Source organism: Macaca mulatta, chromosome 18, assembly GCF_049350105.2.
Source record: "Macaca mulatta isolate MMU2019108-1 chromosome 18, T2T-MMU8v2.0, whole genome shotgun sequence".
NCBI lineage: Eukaryota > Metazoa > Chordata > Mammalia > Primates > Cercopithecidae > Macaca > Macaca mulatta.
Window position 1 is genome coordinate 8,529,058 of NC_133423.1, and position 27,704 is coordinate 8,556,761.

A 27,704-nucleotide genomic window follows, 5' to 3' on the forward strand; every position below is an offset into this window, starting at 1 on the left:
TCCTGTTGTAATCAGCAGTGAAGCTATTCTTATTTCCTGTAATACATTTACAAGAGTACATAAAAAGTACAGAAAGATGATAAAAAGATACATTTCTGATGATTCTTTCCCTCTTGAGAAAGCAACATGTTGGCAGTTTTAAAAATAGCCAAAATTTTTCTGAGATAATAGAATTAATGGTCAAATATCTGCTCCAGGGCTGCCCCACCTCTTGTTATTGTTGAATCAGAATACATCGGTGAGTGAACATGACTCTAGGCCTTCGAGTCAACTAAAATCCCCTGGGAAAGATGGGATTAAAAGAAATGAGGACAGGGCCGGGCTTGGTGGCTCAAGCCTGTAATCCCAGCACTTTGGGAGGCCGAGACGGGCGGATCACTAGGTCAGGAGATCGAGACCATCCTGGCGAACACGGTGAAACCCCGTCTCTACTAAAAAATACAAAAAACTAGCCGGGCGAGGTGGCGGGCGCCTGTAGTCCCCCCTACTCGGGAGGCTGAGGCAGGAGAATGGCGTAAACCCGGGGGGCGGAGCTTGCAGTGAGCTGAGATCCGGCCACTGCACTCCAGCCCGGGCGACACAGCCAGACTCCGTCTCAAAAAAAAAAAAAAAAAGAAGAAATGAGGACAATGTAGGCTTTCTCCCTCTGTATGGCATGAACTTTTATGTACTTTAGAATTCTGATGTGTAGTACGGTGAGAGTGTACCATAAAATGAGCTTGGGCTATCTACCTGCCCACGAGCTGATGAAAAGGTTTCTCTCTGGCATGTTCAAGATCAAGACTAATATATTCTGTCTCTCCCAATGTTACTGTCTTTGCCATTCTCTCTCCTTCGTCATGGATTGGAAGGTAATATATTTGACAGAAGGTGTCTGGGAACACCACTGTCTCTGGAAAGGGCCAGTTCTGGGCCATCTTTTGCTTTAGTGGTAAGGTGAAATCCAAGTACCAGTTATTATGTGATTTCAAAGCGTCCAAAAATGAAATGAGCTGTAGCATTCATAAGAGCATAACTGACTAAATATTTTAAATAAACAATGGAAAAGAAAATAAACTGTATATTTGTTATGCCAGCAACATAAAATAAAACAGCTCTGCTGTATGTTAATTTTTACATGTTATGTGAACTCACTTTTCAATAGAGTGTGATGACATTTACGTCTCTCTAGAGCGAGACATGACATTTAAGTCCTGAAAGAAATGTCAAAATTGTAATATTAACAAAAATACATGGTAACACAAAATACAGTCTAAGGAATTAAATTTTATAAAGGGATACCTATATTTATATAAAAAACATAGTTTTCACTTTAGCTCCTTCCCCTTCGAAAAAAACAACCATTTTCCCATGAATTCTAGATTTTACTTAAGTTTAAATTACATTTTAACTCATAGATATTTTAGTGTAACTGAGAAATGTCTACCTTCATCGTGCCTTTTTTTTTTTACAAATATAATTAATTGTCAATAATTGATTTAGTTGGTAAAAGAGCAATTTTCAAGGTGATTTCTGGAAGTGAGCTCGCGGGTTAGGACTGGGAAGCCTAGTAATAAAATGTAACATATTGTGTGTGTGTGCATGATACGGGTTGGATATTTGTCCCCTCCAAATCTCATGGTGAAATGTGACCCCCAATGTTGAAAGGGATCTGGAGGGAAGCGTTTGGCTCATGAAGGTTTTGGTGCCCTCCCCACGGTGATGAGTGAGTTCTTGCTCTGAGTTCTCTTGAGAGCTGGTTGCTAAATAGAGCCTGGTACCTCCTTCCCTCTCTCACTTGTTCCCTCTCTCACTTTTTCCCTCTCTCGCCACATGACACACCAGCTCCCCTTCCCTTCTACCATGACTGAAAGCTTCCTGAGGCCCCACCAGAAGCTGAGTAGATGCTGGTGCCATGCTTGTACAACTTGCAGAACCTTGAGCCAAATAAAATTCTTTTATTTATAAATCACCCAGCCTCTGGTTATTCCTTTATAGCAATGCAATAAAGGGTAACACGCAGTGGTTTGCATGAGTGTGTGTGTGTGTGTGTTTCATTTCTTTTTTTCTTTGCTCCCCTGACATACTTTTAGGCTTCTTCAGTTAAGCACATCACAAGGATATTGCTATCTTCTTCCTCTCCCTTTTTGGTCATATCAATATGAACAGAAACATTTATTGACCTACTACAGTGTACTGTGTTTGAAGTTTTTAAGGTTTTATTTCTTGTAATTTTTACAACTTTGTGATGAGTTTCTTATCATTTCCAAGCTTATGTCGCAGAAGTTAACGTTAAAGTTTATTGATCTTGTGTGAGAGAAAGGTAATTTAAGCAAAATTCTCCTAATTCTTGAGAAGCTAGAGAAGAATGCATATTCTGTTTAGCATTATATGAGAAATTTAAATTTAAGTACCAGTTCAGATTTATATTACTTCATAAACATATAAGTCATGTTAGACTTTGAAAATCTATTTTCACAGATTTATGTATATATCTACTAATTGGCACTTTAAAAGACAAAAATAAATTCTATCTCATTTAAATCCTTTCCTTGAGCCACTGAGATATGCTGCATGACGTTATATATCAATATTCTTGGTATGACATATAATTTACTGAAAAAAAATAAAAAGGATTCCGATATCTCCTGAGAAAAAACTGATGTATTGAAAACACTTTAGCATTAGTAGTCATTCATTATATTTTTAAATACACTAGTTTTAAATGTATTTATAGTGACTTTTTTTTGTAAAAGATAAAAACTTTAGTATTTATTTTTAGAAAAATTTACCCTTTAAATTATGACATAAAATCTTAATTTATATCATCTATTCAAATAATATTGAGGTGTAGCATAAACACTAAAAATAGATTCACAGAAGAAAGTATAAGTTAATATTTTTATAATGAGGCTGTTCTTCCTCTCCAAGAGAAGAAGGAGTAGACTGGGATCCACCGGCACCCCCAAGTAGAACTAGAAAAGCCACACAACAGATCAGACTCATCTCTATAAAACATCATATAGCTGCTGAGGTCACAAGCATGATAGGCCTTTGGTGAGGGCAAAGTTGACCCAATTTTCCCATAAAACTGATGTTTATAGTGTCTTTTGGATAAGCATAGGAATTAACCCTTCTAGTTTTAAAAGTTATGTTTGTCTTATCTGAGTTATTTTCTCAGATGAGTTACTAGCCGGAAGTCCTCCCAGATAATATCAAGGAGCTGAAACTCACCAGATCACTGCCTTTGGACAATGAGAATTCAGAACCCTCACCCATCAGGACTGCCAACGTGATCATCTGCTTCCTGTTGACTAATTCCTTCTCCTTACCTCTTCCTAATTTCTGTTTTCCTGCATGTAGTTTTTTTCTGCTATATAAATCCCTAATTTTAGTCTATCAGGGAAATGGATTTCATGATAATCTCCCATCTACTTGGCTACAGCACCCGATTAAAGCCTTCTTTCTTGGCAATAATGGTTGTCTCAGTTATTGGTTTTCTCTGTGGGAAGCAGAAGGGCCCAGACCAAATCCCTGATGTTTTGGTAACAAGGGATGAACCTCAGAGAAGTGCACTAACTTCTCCCCATGCTTTGGGTTGGGAATCACTGACCTTAGGAGTCTGAGGCTCCTGACTGCACTGGCTTTGCACAGAGCCACTGCTCGGGTGAGAGCCACTTTGTAGCATGTTTGGCAAAGATGAGGTGGGCCTTAGCACAAAGGCAGCGGTTCTCATGGAAAGTTTGAAGAATTCTTAAGGTCCCTGCTTGAGTGTGCTCGTGTGCACATGCAGATCTGTGGGCACGTGTGTGTCTATATATGCTAAAGCCTCTACAACTCAGTATCTGAAATGCAAAGTTTACAAAGCTTTTGAAAGAAGCACAAGTGTATGGAACCTTCCCAGTCTTGCCATTGAGCCTCAAGTTATTGCCCAGTAGACTGGATTAAATGAAGGTGGTGATGAATTAAATGTGACAGTTGAGGGAGAGGGAGGTGTCAGTAAACGTACCTGGATATTTACTTGAGAAAAAAATGTGCGTGAAAACCAGAAGCATCATTTGGGGTGTATCATCAGGATTTCAGAGTTGGACCTCACAAATCGGGTAAGCGTATAAAACACCTGAATGTTCGTATCAGTGAGGTGGTGGAAGTACGACTCATGAATGTTAAAGGAAGAGGCTTCAGATAAATTGGTATTCTATTAGCATATTCATAGAATATAATTGTGGGAATGTATTCATAGGAGATTACCTAGGGGAAAAGATGGGACAGTAATGAACCCCTAAGGAATCTGATATTTTTATGTAAAGAACAAAAGGATACCCTGACCTGTAAGTTCCTGAACAGATGATAGAGTGGTGAGAGGCGATTTTTAATTGTTTACAGCTCTAGACAAGCTTTGTGGCTATGAAGGTGAGTTAAAGTGACTTTAATGTATTGAATTTATTTCAATTTATTTAACTTTTCAAACTTCATTTTTTATATTAATTACACGCAGAGGTAGTGCGGTTGGAAGCAATTTTATTAAATGACTGGGAAAAGCAAATTAACTGAAAGAAATTTGGAAATAAGTGCAAAACTACATAGGTGTGAGAAAGTGTAAACTTACAACTCAGATCAATTTGACAATATTTTCTAAGTTTTAAATTAAAGGGGGTTTATCAACTCTTCAGCTTTACAGTGTAAGGGAACAAATGTCTGTATTTGTGAAAATCTGGGATTGATTTTCAGGCAGTTGCATGTTCCATATCCTCCTTTGTATTAGTAAACTTCTGTTACGTGGAACAGTGAAGTACCAGTTTAAAAATAAAACAACCAACAGCAATAACTGCAACAATAAAAACAAACTTTCCTTCCCAATGAAGGTAACAATGAAAGGCGTAAGGAAATAATTTACTAATGCTTAAGAATTTGGGGAAAATTTACTGACTCAGGGAGAAGCTGACTCAAAGGTCTTGTTCCCATGCACAGGATGGTGGAGGGGCAGCTGCCCTGCTTAAGTCATGAAGGTTTGAACCCCACCCCAAGGCTGAGAGTGGAAAGACAAGGGACATTGTGTTCTTGGTCCTATGTGGATTCATACAGCTGTAGCTGACTTCCAATGGACTTCTCATTATGAGAAAGTTAATAAACTGAAGTCATCTTAGTAAGCCATTAATTTTCTTAATTCTGCATTAATTCATAACTGCTTGACTTCCAACCTCTGTGATCTTGTGCAAAGTATCTAACCACTGCGTGATTCAGAGACGCATCTGAAGATAGGATACGCTCCACGTAGTTTCTACAGTGATAAACAGAGATAATGTGCTTGAAATCCCTAGCACTGTGCCAGCCAAAAGTGAAGTTTCAGATATTGAAATAAGTGATTAAAATTTAAGGAGGGGGTGACAATCATAAGATGTCTACCATATTGCGGTTTTTAAAATACGCTGTACAAAGATACTATAAATAAAATAAAAGTCAGACCAGAGTGGGGAAAGTTATTTGCAACCAACATGACAAACTATGGATTAGAATTCAAAATGCAGAGAGCACCTACTGATCACAAATCAAATCTCAAATAGAATAGATAAATGAGCCAAAAATATAAATAGGATGATTCTATTTTCCTGAAAGTTATCTTGGGCAAATTTTAATGTCAAACATTGCAATTTTATTTAACTGTGTTATGAGCACATCAGTCTTTAATATCTTTATCTGATCAATATCTTATAGTAAAAGTAAATATTACTAGTTGGCAAGAAAGATAAGTGTTTTTACAAATATTAAAAATGTACATGAATCTGGACTTTGGTGAATAATGCTCCCTCCACCTAAAGCTAGCTGTGTCCTGGAACCTACGAATATGTTATTTACAGGATAAACGGGACTTTGCAGACGTGATTAAATGAATAATTTTGAGGTAGTGAGATTATCCCGGATTATTTGTGTGGGTCTGTTGTTATCATAAGTGTCTTTATGCAAAGAAGGCAGAAGAAGCAGAGTTGGAAAGAGAAGATGTTAGGATGGAAACGGAGGTGAGAACAGAGAGTTTTGCTATGATTCTGATTTTGAAGGTGTAGGATGAGAGCATGAGCCAAAGAATGTGGGTAACCTCTAGATGCTAGAAAAAGGCCAGGGAATGAATTTTTCCCTAGAGCTTCCTGAGGGAATCAGCCCTGCCAACACCCTGACATTAGTCCAATAAAACTGATTTCACATTTCTGACCTCCAGAATTGTAAGATAACAAATTCATTTTGTTTTAGCCACTACAGTTGTGCTAATTTGTTACAGCAGAAATATGAAATGCAGTCTCCTTCCTGAATTTCTGTGGCACAGCTTCATTGTCTGCAGCTGTATCGTATCATCTGCAAGAAGTGGCTTGTGCTCTCATCCATCCAGATATTTTTATTTATTTTTTTTAAGTCTTATCAACCCAAATGCAGTTTAAAGACCTTAAGGCAGACAATGTATCCTATATTTCTTGGTATAAAATAAGGGTGCTGATTAGATATATTTCATATCTATACTTTTATTTTCTCATTTAAACATGTTCTTCAGCAGCACTTACCTCCAAGAATCTTTTTCTCGGACAATGAGTTATCATCCCCTGGAACCCATGTAAAATTCAGTGATCAGCTTAAAATTTCACAAATAATTTTCTTGAATCTTAATAAATAATAGTAGTAAAGTTTGAAACGTAGGCTTTGTTCTGGAAAAGAAAAGGGACTCTCAAACTCCATCAACTGCTAATTAACATATCCAGCTTGGCACAAGAAGGTAGAAGAAGTTGTGTGGGAGGACGAAAGGGAGGACACTGCGGTCCCTGAATAGAGATAGCACTTGTCACTACACACGTGACAAGAGGGCCCCATAGTCACAGATTCTGTAGACTAGAAGGTCAGGTACTTGTTGGAGGATGCTGACTAGGCTGCCATGGGGGACAGGGTGGCCAGGCGGCTGTTCTCAATGCCTAGCCCTGGTGCCTACACATGACCCCCAACATCTGGACAGGGCATTTCAGAGCACAGACTGCAGAAGCACCAGCCCTTGCGAGAGAGCTGTGATGCAGCCCCTTGAGAAGAGCAGGGACTTGGACTACACATGGCTTTTCTCCTAGGAGCATCAGCAGGGGTTCCTGATGACATTTTCAGAGGAGCAGGGAGAAGGAGAAAATCTGAAAAACAGCTGAGAAAAAAAAATAGCAAAGTTATATGCAATGTAAATTCCTGTTAGACATCTTTGGTTGTCTTACGATATAGAAAAAGTATGTTCCAAAATGAATCCGCTGTTTTAAAATTGTCTCATCTTCTCCGCACCATCCCTGCAACGGACATTTCCCACTTGTCTAACATTTCCTAAGTGTCATTTTTATCCACTCTGTCACCCAACACTGAGAAAATAATTATCATAAACCACTTGCTCAGTCTGTCTATCAGACCGTCTCAACATCCCTTCTCGACTGTCTCCTTTCCCAGAAGCCAAGGGCCTGCTTTGAGCTCCCGCTATCTCTTGAGTAAATTATTCCAAGTGAACCTTGTTAAGGCAATCTTTTCTATGTCATCACAAAGCCCTCCATTTATGATACAGGTAGATTGTAAAGTAGCTCCGAACCAAAGTGAGCCGCATTCGGTCACTCAAGAGTATATTCATCATCTCTCTGAATGACAGCTTTAGAAATCTTCCTCCAATCTCTATCAAGTTCAGCGTCTCTATGTCGAAGAACACAGTGAAAAGTATAAAGAGAAAAGGTGAGAAATAATGGCAAAATGTGAATGTACTTTTCAGTGAGTAATGAAGACTAAAAAATATTTAATTGCCTGAATTCAAATTTATTTTGATAGAGAATTACCATATGTAGGAGAGTTACATATCACATAACTACATTTGTTGTGCAGATATACTTGGCTCCACTTAATAGACTTTTCCCATAGAACAAAATGTAAGGTACAAATATGATAAGCATATCCTTTTTAGGGACAAAGAAGTTAATAGGGAGAATTAACCTCAACAAAAATAAAATTAAGTTTTCAAAGAAGATGGCTTTTATTATAAACAAACACACACTTTTATTATAAATACAGTTCTACTTTTAAAAGTACCTGTCTACTTCATAAACACTTTCCTACCTCAGACAAAAATATTTTAAAATTTCTCAAACTGTAAATGTAACAATGTATCTTTAACCATGCTTTATTAAAGAAAAAAGCTCTTCTTATTACTTACGTAAATGGGGAAGACAGACACTGATGATTTTGAATCTGGAACACAGCTCCTCGCATGACATCTGGCCTCAAGCAGGTAGAAAAAAACCACTCTGGAATAAAGTATACTTTAATTAACTGCAAACACTTCTCAAGGCCATCTTCAAACACTTGCACTTCATTGCAAGGCAGAGAAAAGATAATTAATAAAAGAGTCTCTCTAGAAAATAAATTAGTCAGAAATAATTCTTTGTTAAAATTTTTGGCACTGATGACATCCAATGTGACAGGAGTTGGCCGCCTCCACCTGCTGTTAGTCTCAGTCTCTGCTCCCAGGACACTGTTCTGAGATTGTCGTGTTCCTTCCATCCAAGCAAGAAAGCAATAATCAACAACTCCATCGAGTAAATGGAAGTGTGAATAGCACTGGATATGCATGAATAACTGGGCAAAGTAACTCTTTGCACCTGCTCCTTTTTTGTATTTCATAATTGACATCAAAGGCTTATAAAGGCAGTGCTTTTTCCCAGTGATTGCTACATTGGTGTTCACTTGCTCTTTCTATTTCATTAGAAGTGGAAAAATGTGTTCACATTTAATGACTATCTACCTGACTCATTAGTGTAGTCACCTGTGATGGTAAAATCCTGTTGGGTTTATTAATAAATTATTGCTTATCAGGAGGAATAACATTTACAGTCACACTAAGTATAATTTGTCTTGAGCTCCAAGAACAATACAAAGGATAATGGTTTAGTGTGTCCTAAGTTGGTTGTGAATCTATTTTCTATAGAAAAGGGTTCACGTTTCTAAAAGTGGTCTTAAGACCACTTAAGTGGTCTTTTCTCACTGATACTACATTCAATACACACACACACACACACACACACACACACACACACAGCTCTTTCAACATGTCTCAAATGTAATAGCACTGAAGAAAAAGCAGAAAATTGAACAAACCCATAGAGACAAATTCAGTACAAAAAGAGTTTGAAGGATTTCAAGTAATGTAAAAACCTACAGAATCCCTACCATAAAGATCCCCAATGTATATAAATTAATCATAAGAAGGGAAAAAAAACATGGCATCTAGAAATTTGTATTTTAAGAAAAAGCCTCAATGAAAAAGTAATCTTCTTTGGCAATTCTTACTACTAAAGGCATTGAATTTGATAGATGTTGTAGAAATTTACAAGAAAATTAGGTGTTCTAAAACAAGTCGTGCTTCAGTTTTCAATGTCTATTTTGAACTATTTGCCTGGCCAGGTAATGAAGTAGAATAGCAGCGGGGGCACTGGCATGATGAGTTAAGCTGTAAGATCATCAGTGGAGACATGTATCACTGTGCATCTAACAGTATATTGCCACCCTATGTATGCTTCCTAAGACTTCATCCTGTCTCCTCATGAGAAACATAAGTTGAATAAAAGTGAGAAAGGTAGTGCAGTACTTGGTCTGCTATAACCAGTATGGTTTAAAACTTATCATACTTGGGGTATTCAGAGGAAAGCTGAAGGACAGTAAGATGGAGCTAAATGATTGAATACATACTTTAACTCTGGAACTGGAGTAGGAATGAATAATGTCTTGTTTAAAAGGTGTGAATGTGGGAATTGGAGGTTAAGGAAACCTGGTGTGCTAACGTGTAAAAGAGGTAGTCAAATAACAGAGGCCCTTGATTGATGAGCTGTTCACATTGTCCTTGTCACTCAAGACTCTTTACGGATTGATTAGAATTTTCTTTGATTAATAAAAATCTCAAACTTTTTCATTGAAAATGTACCTATTATTCCTTTCCTTTTGATGTTTGTCTTCACTTATTCTTAGTGGTTGGGTAAAATGTCACCTAATTGGAGAAGTATCCCTGGGTGTCCTTCCCAATAGAGCATTCTGCAATGATTCTCTGTCACTGCTCCTGGCTTTCCTTTGCTCTGCATTTGCTTTTTCCGGTGTTTCTTGATGGTCTACAATGTACATGCCACGAAGGCACAGACCTTATTCTCCTTAGTCAGCACTCAGTGCTCAGCATTCAGCAGAGTGACTGGCACTTGACTTGTGTTCAATAAATTATTGATTTTAAAAAGCAAAATAAATACTTTTGAATAAAGAATAGATAGCAACATATTAGCTTCCTAATAAGTGCATGAAAAGTCACGAATTTTAAGGAAAACGGATCAAAGATATATAGAAAATATAAGTAGATCGAGATCTGTTAAAAATAAAAATAACTCTTTCAAACGGCTTCTCCCATAAAACTCTCCATACTCAGATGGTTTTATGAGTAAATTCTTGCAAATTAAGTGAAATCGATAACTCCCATGGTGTTTGCATAGTTCAACAGCACACAGGAAAAAGATAGCTTCTCAATATATTTATAAAGCAGTGCTGTGCTGGCAAGGAGAGCACATAGAGAATATTTCACTTATAAATATTGATACAAAGTTGTAAATAAAACATTAACACATAGAATCAAGTAAAACATCACATGAATAATACACCTAAACAAACAGGAATTATTCTTTTAAGATAAGAATGATAGAAATGGTTTGGAGCTACCAAATTAACTAAATGTATTTTATAATGTTAACTGGTCAAAATAAGAAATATATAAAAATTTTTACTGATGCCAAAAAGGTCTTTCTGACAAAGTAATCCACTAACATGTGAATCGAGGAATACTTTCTTAGTAAGCTGGGAGTGCAGGCCAAAGTGCAGAAGGCTTAATGTTGAGGCGTGAGAAGCATGCAGATACAGGAGCAGGAGGAAGACGGAGATTTCCTGGTCTTTGTAAAACCTTTAATGGTGTTACGAAATTTCTCACCAATTCAAGTAGACATATGAATGACTAAAAACAAATATGATACATACAGGAGTACCTTGGAAATGTTGTGGGTTTGAACACAATGAAGCGAATATTGCAATAAAGAGAGTCACAAGAACTTTTTGGTTCCTCGGTGCATATAAAAGTCATGTTTACACTACCCTGTAGTCTATCGTGTGCAATAGAATTGGGTTTGAAAACCAATGTACGTACCTTAATTAAAAATACTTTACAGTGCCCTGGGGCGGTGGCTCACACCTGTAACCTCAGCACTTTGGGAGGCTGAGGCAGGCAGATCATCTGAGGTCAGGAGTTCAAGACCAGCCTGGCTAACATGATAAAACAATGTCTCTACTAAAAATACAAAAATTGGCCAGGCATGCTGGTGCATGCTTATAGTCCCAGCTACTTGGTAGGTTGAGGCAGGAGACTTGCTTGAATCCAGGAGGCAGAGGTTGTAGTGAGCTGAGATCATGCCACTGTGCTCCAGCCTGGGCAACAGAGCAAGACTCTGTCTCAAAAACAAAAAAACACAAAAACAAAAAAACTTTACTGTGTGAGTCACATGTATTTTTTTGGTTTTTCAGTTCATACATAAGTATTGTTTACACTATACTTCAGTCTTTGAAGTGTGCAATAACATTATGTCTAAAAGCAATTCGCATGCCTTAATTAAAAACTGTTTATTGCTAAATAATGCTGACAATCATCTGAGCCTCCAGAGAGTCGTAATCCTTTTGCTAGTGGAGGGTCTTGCCTCAATGTTGGTGGTTGCTGACTAGTCAGGGTGGTGGTTGCTGAAAGCTCGGGTGGCTGTGGCAACATCTTACCATAAGGTAACTGTGAAGTTTGTTGCATTGTTTGGTTCTTCCTTTCATGAAAGTTTCCTCTGTAGTATGTGATGCTGCTTGATAGCACTTTACCCACAAAAGTCTTCTTTCAAAATTGTAGTCAATCCTCTGAAACCCTGCTACTGCTTTATCAACTAAGTTTATGTAATAATCATTTTTTGGTTATAATTTCAACAATGTTTACAGTGTCTTCACCAGGTGTAGACTTATTCTCAAGAAATCACTTTCTTTGCTTATCCATAAGAAGCGACATTTCATCTGTCGAATCTTTATCGTAAGACTCAGTAGTTCCAGCACATCTTGAGTCTCAACTTTCAATTCCAGTTTTCTTGCTACTTCCACCACGTCTGAAGTTACTTCCTCCACTGAAATATTAGACCTCTCAAAGTCATACATGAGGGTTGGAATCAACTTCTTCCAAACTCCTGTTCATGTTGATATGGCATCGAGAATGGTAAACTCCTTTTTTTCCTTTAAGGATATATTTTTCCTTTTTAAAAATGTTCTACTGTAGTTTAGATTCAGGGTGTAGATTTTCATTTTTTTAAAAAATTCCAACTTTTCGTTTAGATTTAATGGGTAGATGTGCAGGTTTGTTACATGGGTGTATTGTGTGTTGCGAGGTATAGGGTAAAATTGACCTCATCACCCAGGTAATGGGCATAGTACTCAATCGGTAGCTTTTCAACCCCTGGCTCCCTTCCTCTCCTGCACCTCAAGAAGTTCCTGGTGTCTATTGTCACCATCTTTATGTCCATGTGTACCCAATATTTAGCTCCCATTTATAAGTGAGAAGACGCAGTATTTGGTTTTCTCTTTATGCATTAATTTCCTTAAGATGTGGGTCTTTCACTGCACCCATGTTACCGCAAAAAACATGATTTCATTCTTTTTTATGACTGCATAGTGTTCCATAGTGTATATGACCAATCCTAGGTTGAGTTCATGTCTTTGCTATTGTGAATAGTACTGCAGTGAATATATGTATTCATGTGTCTTTTTGGTGTGATGATTTGTTTTTCCTTGGGTATATACTCAGCAATGGGATTACTGGGCAGAATGGTAGTTCTTTTTTAAGCTCTTTGAGAAACCTCCAAACTGCTTTCCACAGTGACTGAACTAATTTACATTCCCATCAACAGTGTATAAGCACTCCATTTTCTCTGCAGCCTTGGCAACATCTGCTATGTTTTGACTTTTGAATAAAAGCCATTCTAACTAGTATGAGATGGTATCTCACAGTGGTTTTGATTTGCATTTCTCTGATGATCAGTGATGTTGAGCATTGTTTTCATATATTTCTTGGCCACTTGTCTGTGTTTTGTAGAAGGTTTTCAATTTGCTTTGCCAAGACCCATCAGAGGGATCACTATCAATTGCAGCTATAGCCTTACAAAATGTATTTCATAAATAATAAGATTTGGAAGATGAAATTTCTCATTGATCCATGGGCTACAGGATGGTTGTTGTTTTTGCACGCATTAAAGCAAGAGTCATCTTCTTGTATATTTCCATTAAGGCTCCTGGGTGACATGATGCATTGTCAATGAGTAGTAATATATTCAAAATAATCTTTTTTTTTTTTTCCTAAATAGTAGGTCTTAACAATGGCCTTAAAAATATTCAGAAAACCATGCTATAAACAGATGTGGTATCATCTAGCCTTTTTTGTTCCATTTATAGAGCACAGGCAGAGAAGATTTGCAAACTGCTTCAAGGCCTTCTGATTTTTAAAATGGTAAATGAGTACTGGCTTCCATTTAAAATCACCAGCTTCTTTAGCCCCTAAGAAGAGTCAGTCTGGCCTTTGAAGCTTTGAACCAGCCATTCACTTCTATATTCTATCTATGAACGTCTTAGTGGTGTCTTTTCCAAGAGAAAGCTGTTTGGTCCACGTTGAAAACCTGTTGTTTTATGGAGCCACCCTCATCAATGCTCTTAGCTAGATTTTTCTGGATACCTTGCTGCTGCTTCTATATCAGCACTTGTAGCTTCACCTTGTACTTGGCCATCCTTTCCTTAAACCTCATGAACCAACTACTACTAGCTGCAAACTTTTATTCAACAGCTTACTGACTTCTCTCAGTCTTCATAGACTTCAAAGGAACCTTGCTCTGGATTAGGCATTGGTTTGACGGAATGTTATGTCTGGTTTGATTTTTCTAACCAGACCATTAAAATTTTCAATATCAGCAATAAGGCGTTTTTCCCTTGTGCGTTAACTGGAGTAGCACTTTTCATTTTCTTCATGAAGTTTTCCTTTGCATTCACAACTTGGTTAGCTGTTTGGTGCAAGAGGTCTAGCTTACAGCCTATCTTGGCTTTCAAAATGCCTTCCTCCCGAATCATTTCTAGCATTTGATTTAAAGTGAGAGTCATGCTTCCTTTCATTCGAATACATAGAGGCCATTGTAGAGTTACTTATTGGCTTAACTAGAATATTGTTGTGTCTTAAGGAATAGGGAGGCTTGAGGTGAGGTAGACGGAGAATGGTTGGTCTGTGGAGCAGTCAGAACACACAACAGTTATCACTGAAGTTTGCCATCTTATGTGGGCATGATTCATGAGGTCCCAAAATAATTACAATAGTAATATCAGTGATCATTGATCACAGATCAGCATAAAAGATAAAATAATAGTAAAATTATTAAAATCTTTTGATAATTAGCAAAATGTGATACTGAGACATGGAGAGAGCACCTGCTGTTGGAAAAATGCTGCCAATAGACATGCTGGATGCAGGGTTGCCATAAACCTTCAATTAGTAAAAAATGCACTTCTCGGCAAAGTGCAATAAAATGAAGCACAATGAGGCATGGCTGTATTTTAAAATGACAAATCAATAAAATATAAACATGAAAACATGCAGTAATTAGCATATTTACAAGTATAATGTCCTAAATCAATAACCTTCTCATATATAATAAACATAGGTCAATAATAAAAATCCCATTCACAATAATAACTGCAGTGTAAATAAAAAGAAAGCAAAACAAATGGGCAACATACACAATCATGTGAAAATGTGCACAGGGTGAAAAAAATGCATAAATAGATAATATTTTTGTTTCAATTATGAAGCATTTTAAGCATTTTTCCTAAATTTAAATAAATTTCAATGAGAATTACATAATTAAAAATAGTTGAAAGCTTCATAAATTTTGAAGACTAATCATCTCCAGGCAATTAGGAAAGATAGAACGTACGAGAAGACATACCGCTCTACCAGCACTGAAATACCAGAAAGCCAATTATGATCCTGAAGACAAAATCCCAAATGCCATAGTCCCAAATGTTGAAATCCTGAGAGATGAAAATCCCAAAATATAATTCTGGAAAAAATTATTTTAAAAATTATTCAAAAATATGCATTTACATTTTTAAAGGAGATTTATTTAAGAAACATATAAAGACACGGCAGGACACTTCATAGTCCACTTTACACAATAAAACAGGCAATAATGCCATACATATCTCTGCAAGCATAAATACCAAAGTATATTAATGAGTCACACTGGTATAACAGTTATGAGCAGATGAACTGTATTCATAAAGAAATAGGTCAAAAAGAAAAATGTGTTAAGTGTATATCATTATGGTTGATAATTGTGTGCACCTAGCTTTATAACTTTGTCATTTCTGAAGTACCATGATGGACAACCTGTTTTTTGACAAGATTGATCAAAAACTGCAGTGGGTCGCCACTGCATATGCAACCATCCAAAGAGCTGAGATCTCAAGAAATGTATCTGTCACAAATGTGGATGTAGACATTTCTTTATTTATTAATTTTCAATGCTTTAATACATACATATACAATGCTCACACACAAAGTCCACATTGTGCAAAAAAAAAATGCATAAAACAAATTAGAACTCTCTAAAAGTCTTTACACAATTTGTGCATCCAGTATAGAAATAAGGCAAAGATGAAATGCAAAGCTTAGTGAATTATAAAATATAATGTAGCCAATGTAAAATAGTGGGACAAAAAAACTAAGTAAAGGAAAAATAAAAAAGGATAAAAACTAAATAAAGGCTAAAAAGAAAATTCAACATGTGAAAAAGTGTATTATAGGAATAGATTATAAGCCATTGCATGAAGGTTGTCCATAACAGCTGGCTGACTTTCATCATCATTAATGATTTTTGAAGTCTTACATCATGATGAATAGCTGCTGTTTTTCTTTTGAGGCATAGCTCTCCATGGAGAATATGTTCACATGCATTTTCTATGTGATGCTACTCTTTATGGAATCCCATGATACAGTGACATGAACATTTCCTATTAAATTTTGACATATTATTTGCCATGCTTCTGTGTTGTTTTGGGTGAAGAGAAATCCTTCTGCATGCTCCTATCTACAGGCCACAGATTTGGTGGAAACAATACTGGTGCTCAAACAGCAACATCATTGCATAAGTGTCTTCTTAACCTACATTGCACATAATTATTTCCTAATTAGTCAGTAGCTTCACTGATTTCTTCAGGCAAATGTAGCTTTAATTCATTAAAAATTCTTGGAATTTCATCAACTGAAAGAAATGCCAATGCAGACAAATAATTCATTTTAAAACTGAAATTTTCATTGTGTCAGTCCACTCATCTGAGTTTTCCACTAAATGCAAATAAAGATAACTAATAGTTTCTCCTGACATGATGCAACTATCCTATGTACAACCAAAAATGCACTAACCAAAAAGGACAATCGTATGCTGTTTATCAATGCAATGCAAACATATGATTTGTACTAAACATATTTTTAAATTGAAGAAGTTAATCACACACAGGTTACATGTTCTTATTTATGTTAATGAACTACCTGGTTGAATGCTCAGAAAATTATCTATTAATCGTTGGATATATAATTTCAGGGATTTGTTTCACTTTTATTTTTGTGTTCTAGTTATACTAATTGAACATTTTTACCCCAATAGTTTGTTTTTAATAAGACATCAATTTTTTCCCTTTTGTGTAACAAAGGTGACTAATTTTCATTAAAAGATATAATTCACTCAAAATTTTTCTTTCTCAGTTTTGATTTTGATTCATTTGAGTGTAGTATTTTTAAAATATATATTTTTGAAGATTTGGCATAGATGTCCATTAATCAGATGTTGATTGTCTTGTATTTTTCCAAACATGGATATATAATATTCAATATAATCTATGTAAACATACAAATTTTCACCATGGAAGGAGTGCTCTTTTTTTAGTTTTAGCATTGAATGGGTAATATTATAATATTCAGCAGCAAAATGTATAAATATGAAATTATATGAGCAAGATAATTTTGAATTTCAGCCTTTATGATTTTCCTAAATGTCAAAGAGAATTTGGGTTTAATATTAAAATTACCAATTAAGTGTGTTTTGTGTCAGCTACTTTGCATAAGAGATCTCATAAAGTCTTCACAAAAGCAGTTTGGAGTAAGCATTAGCATTCTTATTCTGTGCAGTTCATAGTATAGAGCTGTTAAGGCATCCGAGCAATGTAATAAACCATGGAGCTGGGGTAGGAATTCAGGTTCATTTGACTCTATTCACAAGGATTGCTAATGCTGCATAATGCCGCTAATATGCAGAAGTGAATGTGATGGCTTATCACATCACGTTAGGAGATATGTAAGAAAAAAATATAGGTGTAGTCTCTTAACCCCTCAAATAAAGGCTGAATTGACACTTAAGAATTTATAATGGAATAATTTAAAGCATTTTTCGGGGTGATTTAAGTCTCTTCTCAGTCTCTAACAACCTTGGTATTTGAACTAAAAGGCAAGATGCTAAGGAGTACTAAATACAATCAACACCATACTCTAAAAATGCCTGAATTTGTAGAACAGAATGATATGGATTGGTATGTAGCTCAACTCCTTAATATTTTTCAATCTTGTGAAACTTACTGATCAAAATTCCCTTAAAAACAAGATGCAAGAATAAAATCACCAGAACTCCTACCACTCCAGATACACTCCTGTGGTAGATGACATGGTTGTTCCTAATTCTTTGTTTTCTCATCGTTTAATTTTGGCATATACCAGGAAAGCAGAGATTGTATATGCAGTTTTCTCTGACTAATGTATTATTAAGAGACAGAACATGAACCAAATAGTAGATTTAAATATGTTTATGTTATTTTGCTTTCCCTCTTCCACTTCTACTATCTGCTATGAGAAGAACAATCCCTGGAGAGTCACTCTGTCAAGTACCATGAAGACACAGAGGAAGCAGACCTGGCCCAAACCCCAATTGGTAGGCAGGCAAAGCTGAGCTCACACATGATCAGACAAACTCCAGACAATGGAGACCTGTAAGTAAAACACAAAAGTATTGTCATAAACCACTAAAGGTTCTGAGGTTGCCACACAGCAATAACTAATACATGGACTCTTGACCTTCTGTTGACTATCCCATCATATATTTTGCTAGATGTGTGCCCGTACAAATCCACAACAACATGGTCAAATTTATAACTTAAAATAATTGTGTATAATTTTCTTCATTATTTCTATATGTGAATCTATATAAAATATATTACGATACTGCTTTCAGTTATTCTTTTCTTTATTGTCTTTATTATCTAGTTTATCATCTGCTCTTTTTTTCTAGAAGATTTAATGTAAAGGTTCAGATAATATTTATTCCTGAGAGTGTTAAGGGGTCATTTCTGCATGTTTTTCACAAACTAGAGCAATTTGAGATAAACAATATTGCAACATATGTTTTTGTAATTCTACGTTAAGAATGCAATTTACATATTACATGATAGGGCAAATTTGTTTTATACAATGTACAAGGAAATCAGCAGAACTTGTAACTAAGAGCCTCTCTACAACATGACCTAAACAAAGCAGGTGAATTTGCTGTTGGTTGTTAATATTAACTCGTCACTCCACCTTTTAGTGTGTCAAATTTTCCTGTTGCAAAACTGGATAACATGAGGACTTAGGTAACTCTCAGACTTCACCTGATGAGTGTACAGGCTTTTCTGCAGTTATGATTTTCCAGTAACTCCTAATTGACTTCTGTCATTGGCATAAAAACATGGCAGCAAATGTGCACCACTCCAGATAACTTTACATCTGAAAGTTATTTTGGAATATTTGTAATTCTTCAGTGTCTGTGTCAGGTTTTCAGTTGATGACTGATCAGCACACGGGTGGCAGGAAACTATCTAAGCTGGGTAAACATCACCCAGACGATTAGAAGGGAAAGTACTCTAAGCTCACACCGGTTTGGCAGAACACGTGTTCCCAAAATCCAAAATGAAATTCTCATAATTCACAAATCTCTTAATTCTGGGGCATCAGTTGCAATTCTGTGTCAGAGAGATACATAGGATGGCAAATTTCTACATTAAGAAGCAGTGAATGTGGGCTTCAAAAGTGAAATTGTTACAATTGCATTTGTGTCACAAGACAGTTCTAGCTGCTGCCTTATCCACACAAGTATTTACTTTCCTGAGCCCCGCCTGTGCAGCTGCTGCATCAGGGCTATGTTCCTCATTTCTTCCCCAGGTATCATGGCAGCACACCCTCATCCGTCAGGGTTCTCTGGGCATGCCACTTTAAAAAAATCTGAAATAGTCTTACCATATAGTCAGGCAACATGAAACAAGCAGGATACAATGAAGAAAAAATGATGCCACAAAAACGGAGCACCCACCAAACCCAAGTTCCTTTGGCTAGATTTTAGCTCAAATAATGCAGATTAAGAAACAGTGATGTCTTTGTGTGTGCTATATTATTGCTGATATATTTTAGCTGCTTTAATTACCAGGCATTTCATTGTCATTAAGGGTGAAACTATTGATGAAATTTATGTATTATGGGTCCACTTACCAGCATTTCCTGAACAGGATATATTAGTATGAATAATATCAAGAAGTAAATATTTCACAAAATATGTATTTCCAAAAGTATCTCTACTTTATATTATGCAGAAAATATTCCACTATATCATATTTAATTAACTAAACAAATCTCATTTTATGGAAGAAACAAAATTTTCCCTTTTTGTTGACTGTAATTTGATACTAATGTACTGCAACAGTATACTTCTCTATAAAGAAAATCTCATTTTAACTTTTTACACGTAATTTCTTTGAAAAGTGGATTAATTGAAAGACATGCCAAATTTTGAGTTTTCAAAATGTGTTGAATGAATTCCTAACAGTTGGTGAATTCTTAACAGTTCATTCTCTAAAATATTTATGCCAATTAAGATTCCCACTATTTGCCCATTCTTTTAATTCTGATTATTAGTTATTTTTTCCACATACACTTTTGACTTTCTTCATATGCAAATATCTCATTAATTTTTACATTTATTTAGCATTTTTTGCTTTCTAATGAGATTGAATATTTTGTTCTCTTCTTTTATTTTAGTTGACATGTAACACCTGTACATATTTATGAGATAGTGTTATTTTGATATATGTATAAAATTAAAAAATGTTTAATTTTCAAATAAGAGAAATTAGTACATCCATCTGCTCAAACATTGATCATTTCATTGTGTTGGGGACATTCAAAATCCTCTCTTCTAGCTATTTGAAAACATACAATAAAGTATGTTAACTATTAACACCCCTACAGTGCTATGGAACATGAGAACTCGTTCTTTCCATTTAGCTTTAACTTCGCATCCATTAACCACCCTCTCCCCATCCTCCCCTCCCCGCTATGCTTTCCAGCTTCTAATAACCACAATTGTACTCCCTACTTCTATGGGCTAAAAGTTTTTTTGGCTTCCATGTATGAGTGAGAACATGCAATACTTGTGTTCCTATGCCTGACTTATTTTAATGTCCTTTGGGCTCATCCACGTTGCTGTGAAAGAAATAGCACAATGTGGATTTCATTCTTTTATGGCTGATTATATTCCATTGTGTATATGAACTACATTTTCCTCATCCTTTCATCTGTTGATATACACATAGGTTGATTTCATATCATGGCTATTGTCAATAACGATGTAGTAAACGGGGGGTGTAGATGGCTCCTCAGTGTACTGATTTCCTTTTCTTTGGATAAACAGTAGCAGGATTGCTAGATCATGTAGTAGTTCTACTTTCAGTTTTGCTTTTTCCAAGATCATTGCAGCACACCCTCATCCATCAGAGTTCTCTGGGCATGCCACTTTTAAAAAATCTGAAATAGTCTTACCCAATAGTCAGGCAACATGAAGCAAGCAGGATAAAATGAAGAAAAAAGGATGCCATAAAAACGAAGCACCCACCAAACCCAAGTTCCTTTGGCTAGGAACTCGCTCTGTCGCCCAGGCTGGAGTGAGTGGCGCCATCTTGGCTCACTGTGAGTTCCGCCTCCCGAGTTCCCGCCATTCTCCCGCCTCAGCCTCCAGAGTAGCTGCGACTACAGGCGCAGCCACCACGCCCGGCTAATTTTTTTTTGTATTTTTAGTAGAGACGGGGTTTCACCGTGTTAGCCAGGATGGTCTGGATCTCCTGATCTCGTGATCTGCCCGCCTCGGCCTCCCAAAGTGCTATTTTCAGTTTTTTGAGAAATCTTTATGGTGTTTTACATAATGGCTGTACTAATTTACATTCCCACCAGTGGTGTTTAAGAGTTTCCTTTTCTTCACATCCTCACCAATGTTCGTTGTTTTTTTGTCTTATTGATAATAGCCATTCTAACTGGGGGAAGATGCTGTCTCATTATAGTTTTGATTTGCATTTCCTTGATGATTAGTGATGCTGAGCTTTTAAAATACAATTTTTTGGCCGTTCGTATGTGTTTTTTGGAGTAATCTGTTCAGATACTTTGCCTGTTTTTTGGTTGGAACATTTCTTATTTGTGAATGATCATGTCTTCTGGTTATGTTCACATTTTTCTCGGGAGATTTTTATCTTTTCTGGTTAATCTTTAAGAGATTTTAGAAAACGTTTTCAAGACGAAGTTTATGTGCTTCTAATCTTCCTTTTATTATTTCTAATGATGTCTTTTATTTTTAGTGTTCTACTAGGTATTTTTGAGCCACAGAAATGTGTGCATTTAAAGATTTAATGCAGTGAAATCTAACATGTTGTGTGGGGCTTTTGATATTGCTATTATTTGTTTTGTTTTGCAATAGGTGTCATTTTTGCAAAGTCCAACTATATGGAGAATATATTATCATCATTCTCATTTTACTATTGACTTCTATGTTTATATGGCAGATTATATCTGTTTATAAAATATTCCATATTCTTTGATATTTAGCAACACAAGATTTCTTGTTCTTTTCATTCTTGGGGTTCAAGCTACCTGTCATTTCTCCTCTATCTCAATATTCTTATGTCAATGATGAAGACACTAATTGGCTTCTCCTGGAATATATGCCCATACATATGACAAGTTATAGTTGCCAAGGGGGTTGATTTAAATGATTCAACATATGGGGACTTGGAGTCATCCCTATATCAAGAAAGGAAAGTTATTTTATTTGCACAAATAACATAGTACAGTGAACCAGCAAAGGATGGTGGCCTAATAAACAAAAACGACAACAAAAAATAATTTTAAAAATACCTGGCAGAAAAAAAGCTCATGTTACCTACATATAGCCACATTTTTCATTCCTGTTGCTACTACCATAGTTTAGTCCTTTATGATTTTTTACTTGAATTGCTTGGGCAACTTTCAAAATGAGATTACTGCCTTTTGACCTTTCTCATCTGATTTATTTTAACACACTCAGGCCAGTATGACATTCCTAAGAACACGAATCTAATAATGTTGTTTACATGGCTGAAGTTATTTAAGGTACTTCCATTGTTTTTAGGAAAATGTGAATTTGTTTCCTGGAAATAGGAGGCTGGTTTTTAATTCAGTTCAGTTTATCTCTTCTCTCTCCTGTGTTAAATCTCAATATCAAACTATACCAAAATTCCTAGAATTATCAGAGTAGGACCAGATGCTTCCCACTAACTAGTACATGAACATGACCCTCCATAGAAAAGTACTTTAAATGCAATTTATTTTTTCTGCCACAGTATCTTGAATTAACCTTAATAATGGCATTTATCACAGTCTATGATGTCGGCTTGCTTATATTCCTCTTCAGAATGTAAGTTCTTTGAGGGCAATGACTGTGTTATTCATCTTTGTAATGAGTGCCAAGTGGCTATTGTAGAGTAAGGACTCAGAACATGCTAGTTCAGAGAGCACATGCATGAACTCGGCGTGAAGATGCCCACGATTGGGGAGAACAGCTGTTCATGGTATCGAGTCTCCATGAGGGCATCTCCTCAAAGTCCCACTGCAGTCTCTCCTCCCCTTTTTTTTTTTCTCACCACCGAAAAGAACCATTTACATGATACATGAAAATAGAAGAAGAAAATAAACAGGCTAGCATATTCTTTTCTCAACACTCCTTTCTCTCTCAGTTCATGATCCAGATGCCTATCTAGAATGCACATTCCCGCCTTCTCTCCACCATAGAGCAGGAATGTATCTGCCTCTTCAAAGGAGCTATCAGCTTATCTCCCAGGCAGGTTTAAAGGGAATAACCTTGGAATCAAACATCCTGCTCTCTAATTTTACCAATTAGACTTTTTGTTTTCCCACTCTTCTGATTCATGTGCTTGTTTTTCAATCCTTTATGAACTCAATATGGAAAAACAGGTATTATTTTGTAGAACCCCGAACCCAAACATTTATGTGCAAATTTTCTCTGATTTTGACAAGATCTTATAAAAATTCAAAAATAACTTTCAAATTTAAGGTAGTCTAGGGTGGGATACATTTGCTGGAATGTTTTTATTCCATACCTTTCTTAATCTTTTATTTTATACATTCTTGAAAGCATTTCTGTTTGTGGATGTAGATGTTGCCGATCTTACCACCTGCATTCTTTTTCTCTATACCTTATATTCAAATTCGACTGGAGGGTTACCTGGCTAAAAGACAGTCAACTCCCTGTTTAGAAGGGCACTTGTACTCTAGTCAAGTCACTTATAAGCAACACGAATGATGACTTATGTACAAGGAGACACTATTTGGTGTTTTGCTGGGTAAAAGGTAACTGATCAGTATGAGGATGGATAATGAGTGTCTTACTAGAGAGTGATGTGATTGATGTCTATAAGAATCATAAACAACCAAACGTATTAATGATTCAAGCTCATATTCAACTTTCTATTTTGAAGGCTACCATTTCCATAACTTATTGTTGTGTATTTATTTAAACCTAAAAATATATTTACATTTTGCAGATAAATTTTCTGTTACAGTCCAAATTCAATGTGGAAGAAAAAAATTGAGAAGAGTCCAAATGACCAAATCCCTCAATTATGGAACAGTTCTTTGGTCAGACAATCGATGAAAATAAAAAGGAAAACTTGCTTGTAGGAGACATTTGGTGAAAGTGCCGTACTCGATGTTAAGAGGGGCTCAGAGTAAAAGTAGATGTGGGAGTTGAAACTTAACGAACGAATAGCAAAGCTCTCATCTCATTGTACATCGGGAAAGCACTCATACAGACCTTGAGTGGGATGATAAATTAAATCACTAGCATTTTTTTTTTTTTAATTCCGAAGATGTAATGTGTCATTGAGAAACACTACTGACCAGAATCAACAGAAGCAAAGAAAAACAGCTGTGGGAGGATGAATTCTTACAATGTCTGCTTAAGCACTGTGATACTCAGATGTCTAAGGTGGCCCGCATGACCCACAAATCCTTGTGTGACACCCTTGTGTAACACCTCCTCCCTTCGAATGTGGCAAAAAAATATATACAAAGACCAGCCAAATGAGAAAAACAATGACCATTTATCCTGTGCTTGCATAGCGAGAGAGTCAACCAACATTACGTGCATGTTGGCATGGATTCAAAGGCAGGCAGAGAAGTGCGAGAGCTTTGTAGTGAAAAACAGGACAGCTTCAGGCTTGCCATGATTGGAGGCTACTGGCATGAAGAAGCTGCAGGCCAGCTACCTGGAAATGGGACATCCTATAGGATTGGTTAGGAGTGTATATTTGTCTTTCTCTGGTTGATCCTAAGTTAGAACATGGGACAAAAATTATAGAAACTGTGAGTTGTTAAAGTTCTGGTCATTTTGAACCAATTGTTGCAAAAGTTATTGTTTAGCTTTCTGAATTGTCACTAGAGACAGCAAACTGGCTTCCCACAGGTCTGATTTATAACAGGCTGGCTTCCTGTTTTGTTTTGTTTTCTGTTGACAAACAAAATTGTATATATTTGTGGTGTCCAACATGTTTTGACACATGTATACATTGTGAAATGGCTAAGAAAGCTCATTAACTTATGCATCACCTCAAAGACATTTCTCTCCCCTGCGGTGAGAAAGGGGGCTGTTTTCTTGGTTGCTGCATATTGTGAGTCAGATTCTCTCCTTTTGTATATGAAATGGTCATTGTTTGTTTGAATGTGCTTCAGTTGGCTTTACTTAGAGACTTTCTTCTTACAAACAGAATAAAGCAAAGTTGGTGGAAGGTAGCAGATGTGATTAGATTGCCTTAGATTGTGATTCCATCTTGTTCACTGACTCTTTCTCTTGCTGGATGTGATGAACCAAGTTGTCCAGTTGGAGAGATCCACGTAGCAAGAAATTGTGGGTGGGCTCTGGCCTGGAGCCAGTGGGGAAATAAGGTCCTCAGTCCATCAGTCCTTCAGAAATGAGTCTTACCAAAACTGGTGGAGATCTTTTAGTTGAGCCTTCATAAGAGACCCTTGCCCTGGAGGATAATCTGATCATAGCCTTTTGAGAGACTCAGAAGCAGACAACCTCATTGAGCTATGCCTAAATTCTAGAAAAACTATAAAATAGATGCATATTGTTTTAAGTTCCTAATTTTAAGGTAATTGGTTACATAGTACCAGGTAACCAATGTGATACATAGAAGCATCACACTTTTGGAGTTTGAGATTCAGGTTCCAACTCAGAATTGCCCCTATCATGAAGTATTAAAGGTAAATGCATGTTTGTGTGTGCGTGTGTCTATACGTATGTGTCTGGAGTAATAATGGACTTTGTATATCTTAGCCTGATAACAATAAACATTAACTTAAAAAAAAAAACTAGCTCCTTTTCTTTTCACCACATCCTCATGTAATGACTTTCCAATTCAAAGGTATATCAGTCCATGCAGAGAAAATGTGCAAATCGTAACAGCAATGGGCCTTTCTAGTCATCCTAGTCAGATATTTCTTAGAGTAAATCAATAAGAAGCTCTTGCTTTTGACTTCTTTTCAGTTGGTTTACCAAAAGATGTGAATGAATTGATTGTTTTTAAAGACTCCCTGTTCATGCAACAGTTGCTTTTGTCTTTGTTCATAACAAGCTGTCACTCTGTTATCAACCGTAGTGGGCATATTTTTTAATTAACTTATAATTATCCTCTAGGCTCAATCATCTGTAGGATCTGACAAAGATAAGTCTTTAGGGCTTCAAAACAAAGGGCCATGATATAGAAACTGTGGTTTATTCAAACTGATCTGAATGCTAGTGACCCCATGTGTTTTTCTCCCCTCTGTTCCTTAATAGTTGATAAGTTCCCAGAACGTTACAGTGGGAGAGGAGGAACAAATAGGAAAACATGTTAAATATTGCATGCTAAATTTTGCAGCTCAAATCTTGAGAAACCACAGAATTTTTCTGAGTTTTTCAAGACATAGAGTATTTTTGTCCTATCAGGCAGAAATCATATTTTAAAAGAGAATACAGCATAAAAGCCTAACAAATGCAAAAGTAATTTCACTCTGAGAAGATTCAAGGATACAATGCAGTTTCGTTTTGACTACGATGAGTTCAGGAATTAGAGTGAGCACCTGGAGAAGGTTGTGTGCTGATGAAAGTTGTTTATAGAATTCTAAATAGATGCCCTTAATCGACAAAGCAATGTGATGGGCATTGTTCAGGCGTTATTCCATCTGACAGTGGAGCTGGCATATTTATGTTCATGTTTGCATGAGTAACAATATGATCCTAAGATGGGATCTTAGACAGAGAAATACATAATCAGGAACCAGCATCCCAAAGGGAAGTATCAGATAATGAAGAAGAATGATCCCCAAGAGATGGGAAACCAACAAGGTGAGCCTTGCACTGGCCACAGATTACAGCGTGAAGAAAGTGTCCAGGCTCCCTGTGCGGCAGGGACGGGAACCCAGGCACAGCCTGGCGGCATTTTCCCTGATTTCAGCAGATGGAACAGGGAGTCTAGGGAGGCCAAGGTGAGTTCACAGGGCGAAGTAGAGAGAGCTGTCAGTAAATCAGCTGTGTCTGTGTTGGGTTTTCAGTTGAGTACCAATGAGCATACGTTTGGGAGGAAACTATCTCAGCTGGGTAAAGCATCACCCAAAGGATTGGAGGGAAAAGTTCTCTAGGGTCACACCAGGTTTGGCAGAGCATGTGTCTGCAAAATCCAAAATGAAATTCTCGTAATTCACAAACCTCTTAATTCACTGGCAGCAGTTGCCATTCTATGTTAATCTGCATCCACACAAGAGATAGACACCACTAAAAGATTTAAGCAGGGGAAGTGTAACATATGAAATTATTACTTATTCTGGTAAAAGAATGACTATAAGGCATATGAAGATACTACATGATACCATATGGGCTGAGGGAGAGGACACTAAAAAAAGAGAATTTTGGAAGTGGGTTCGTTTCCTGAGAATGGATTTCAGACCTCTTTGCAGAAATTATAGTTGCAGCCCATTGACTGCTAGAGAAATGTACAGGTTTGGTAAGGCCAGAGCCAGCCTGAATTCCCTAGGCAAGAAGCAAGTAACCTCCAGAGCACAGGAAGGGTGCAGGTGACTTGCTATGGGTGACTGGCCATGGGTGGCTGGTGAAAGGGTGTTCAAATAAACAATCAACACTCTGGCAGCCAGGCTCCAA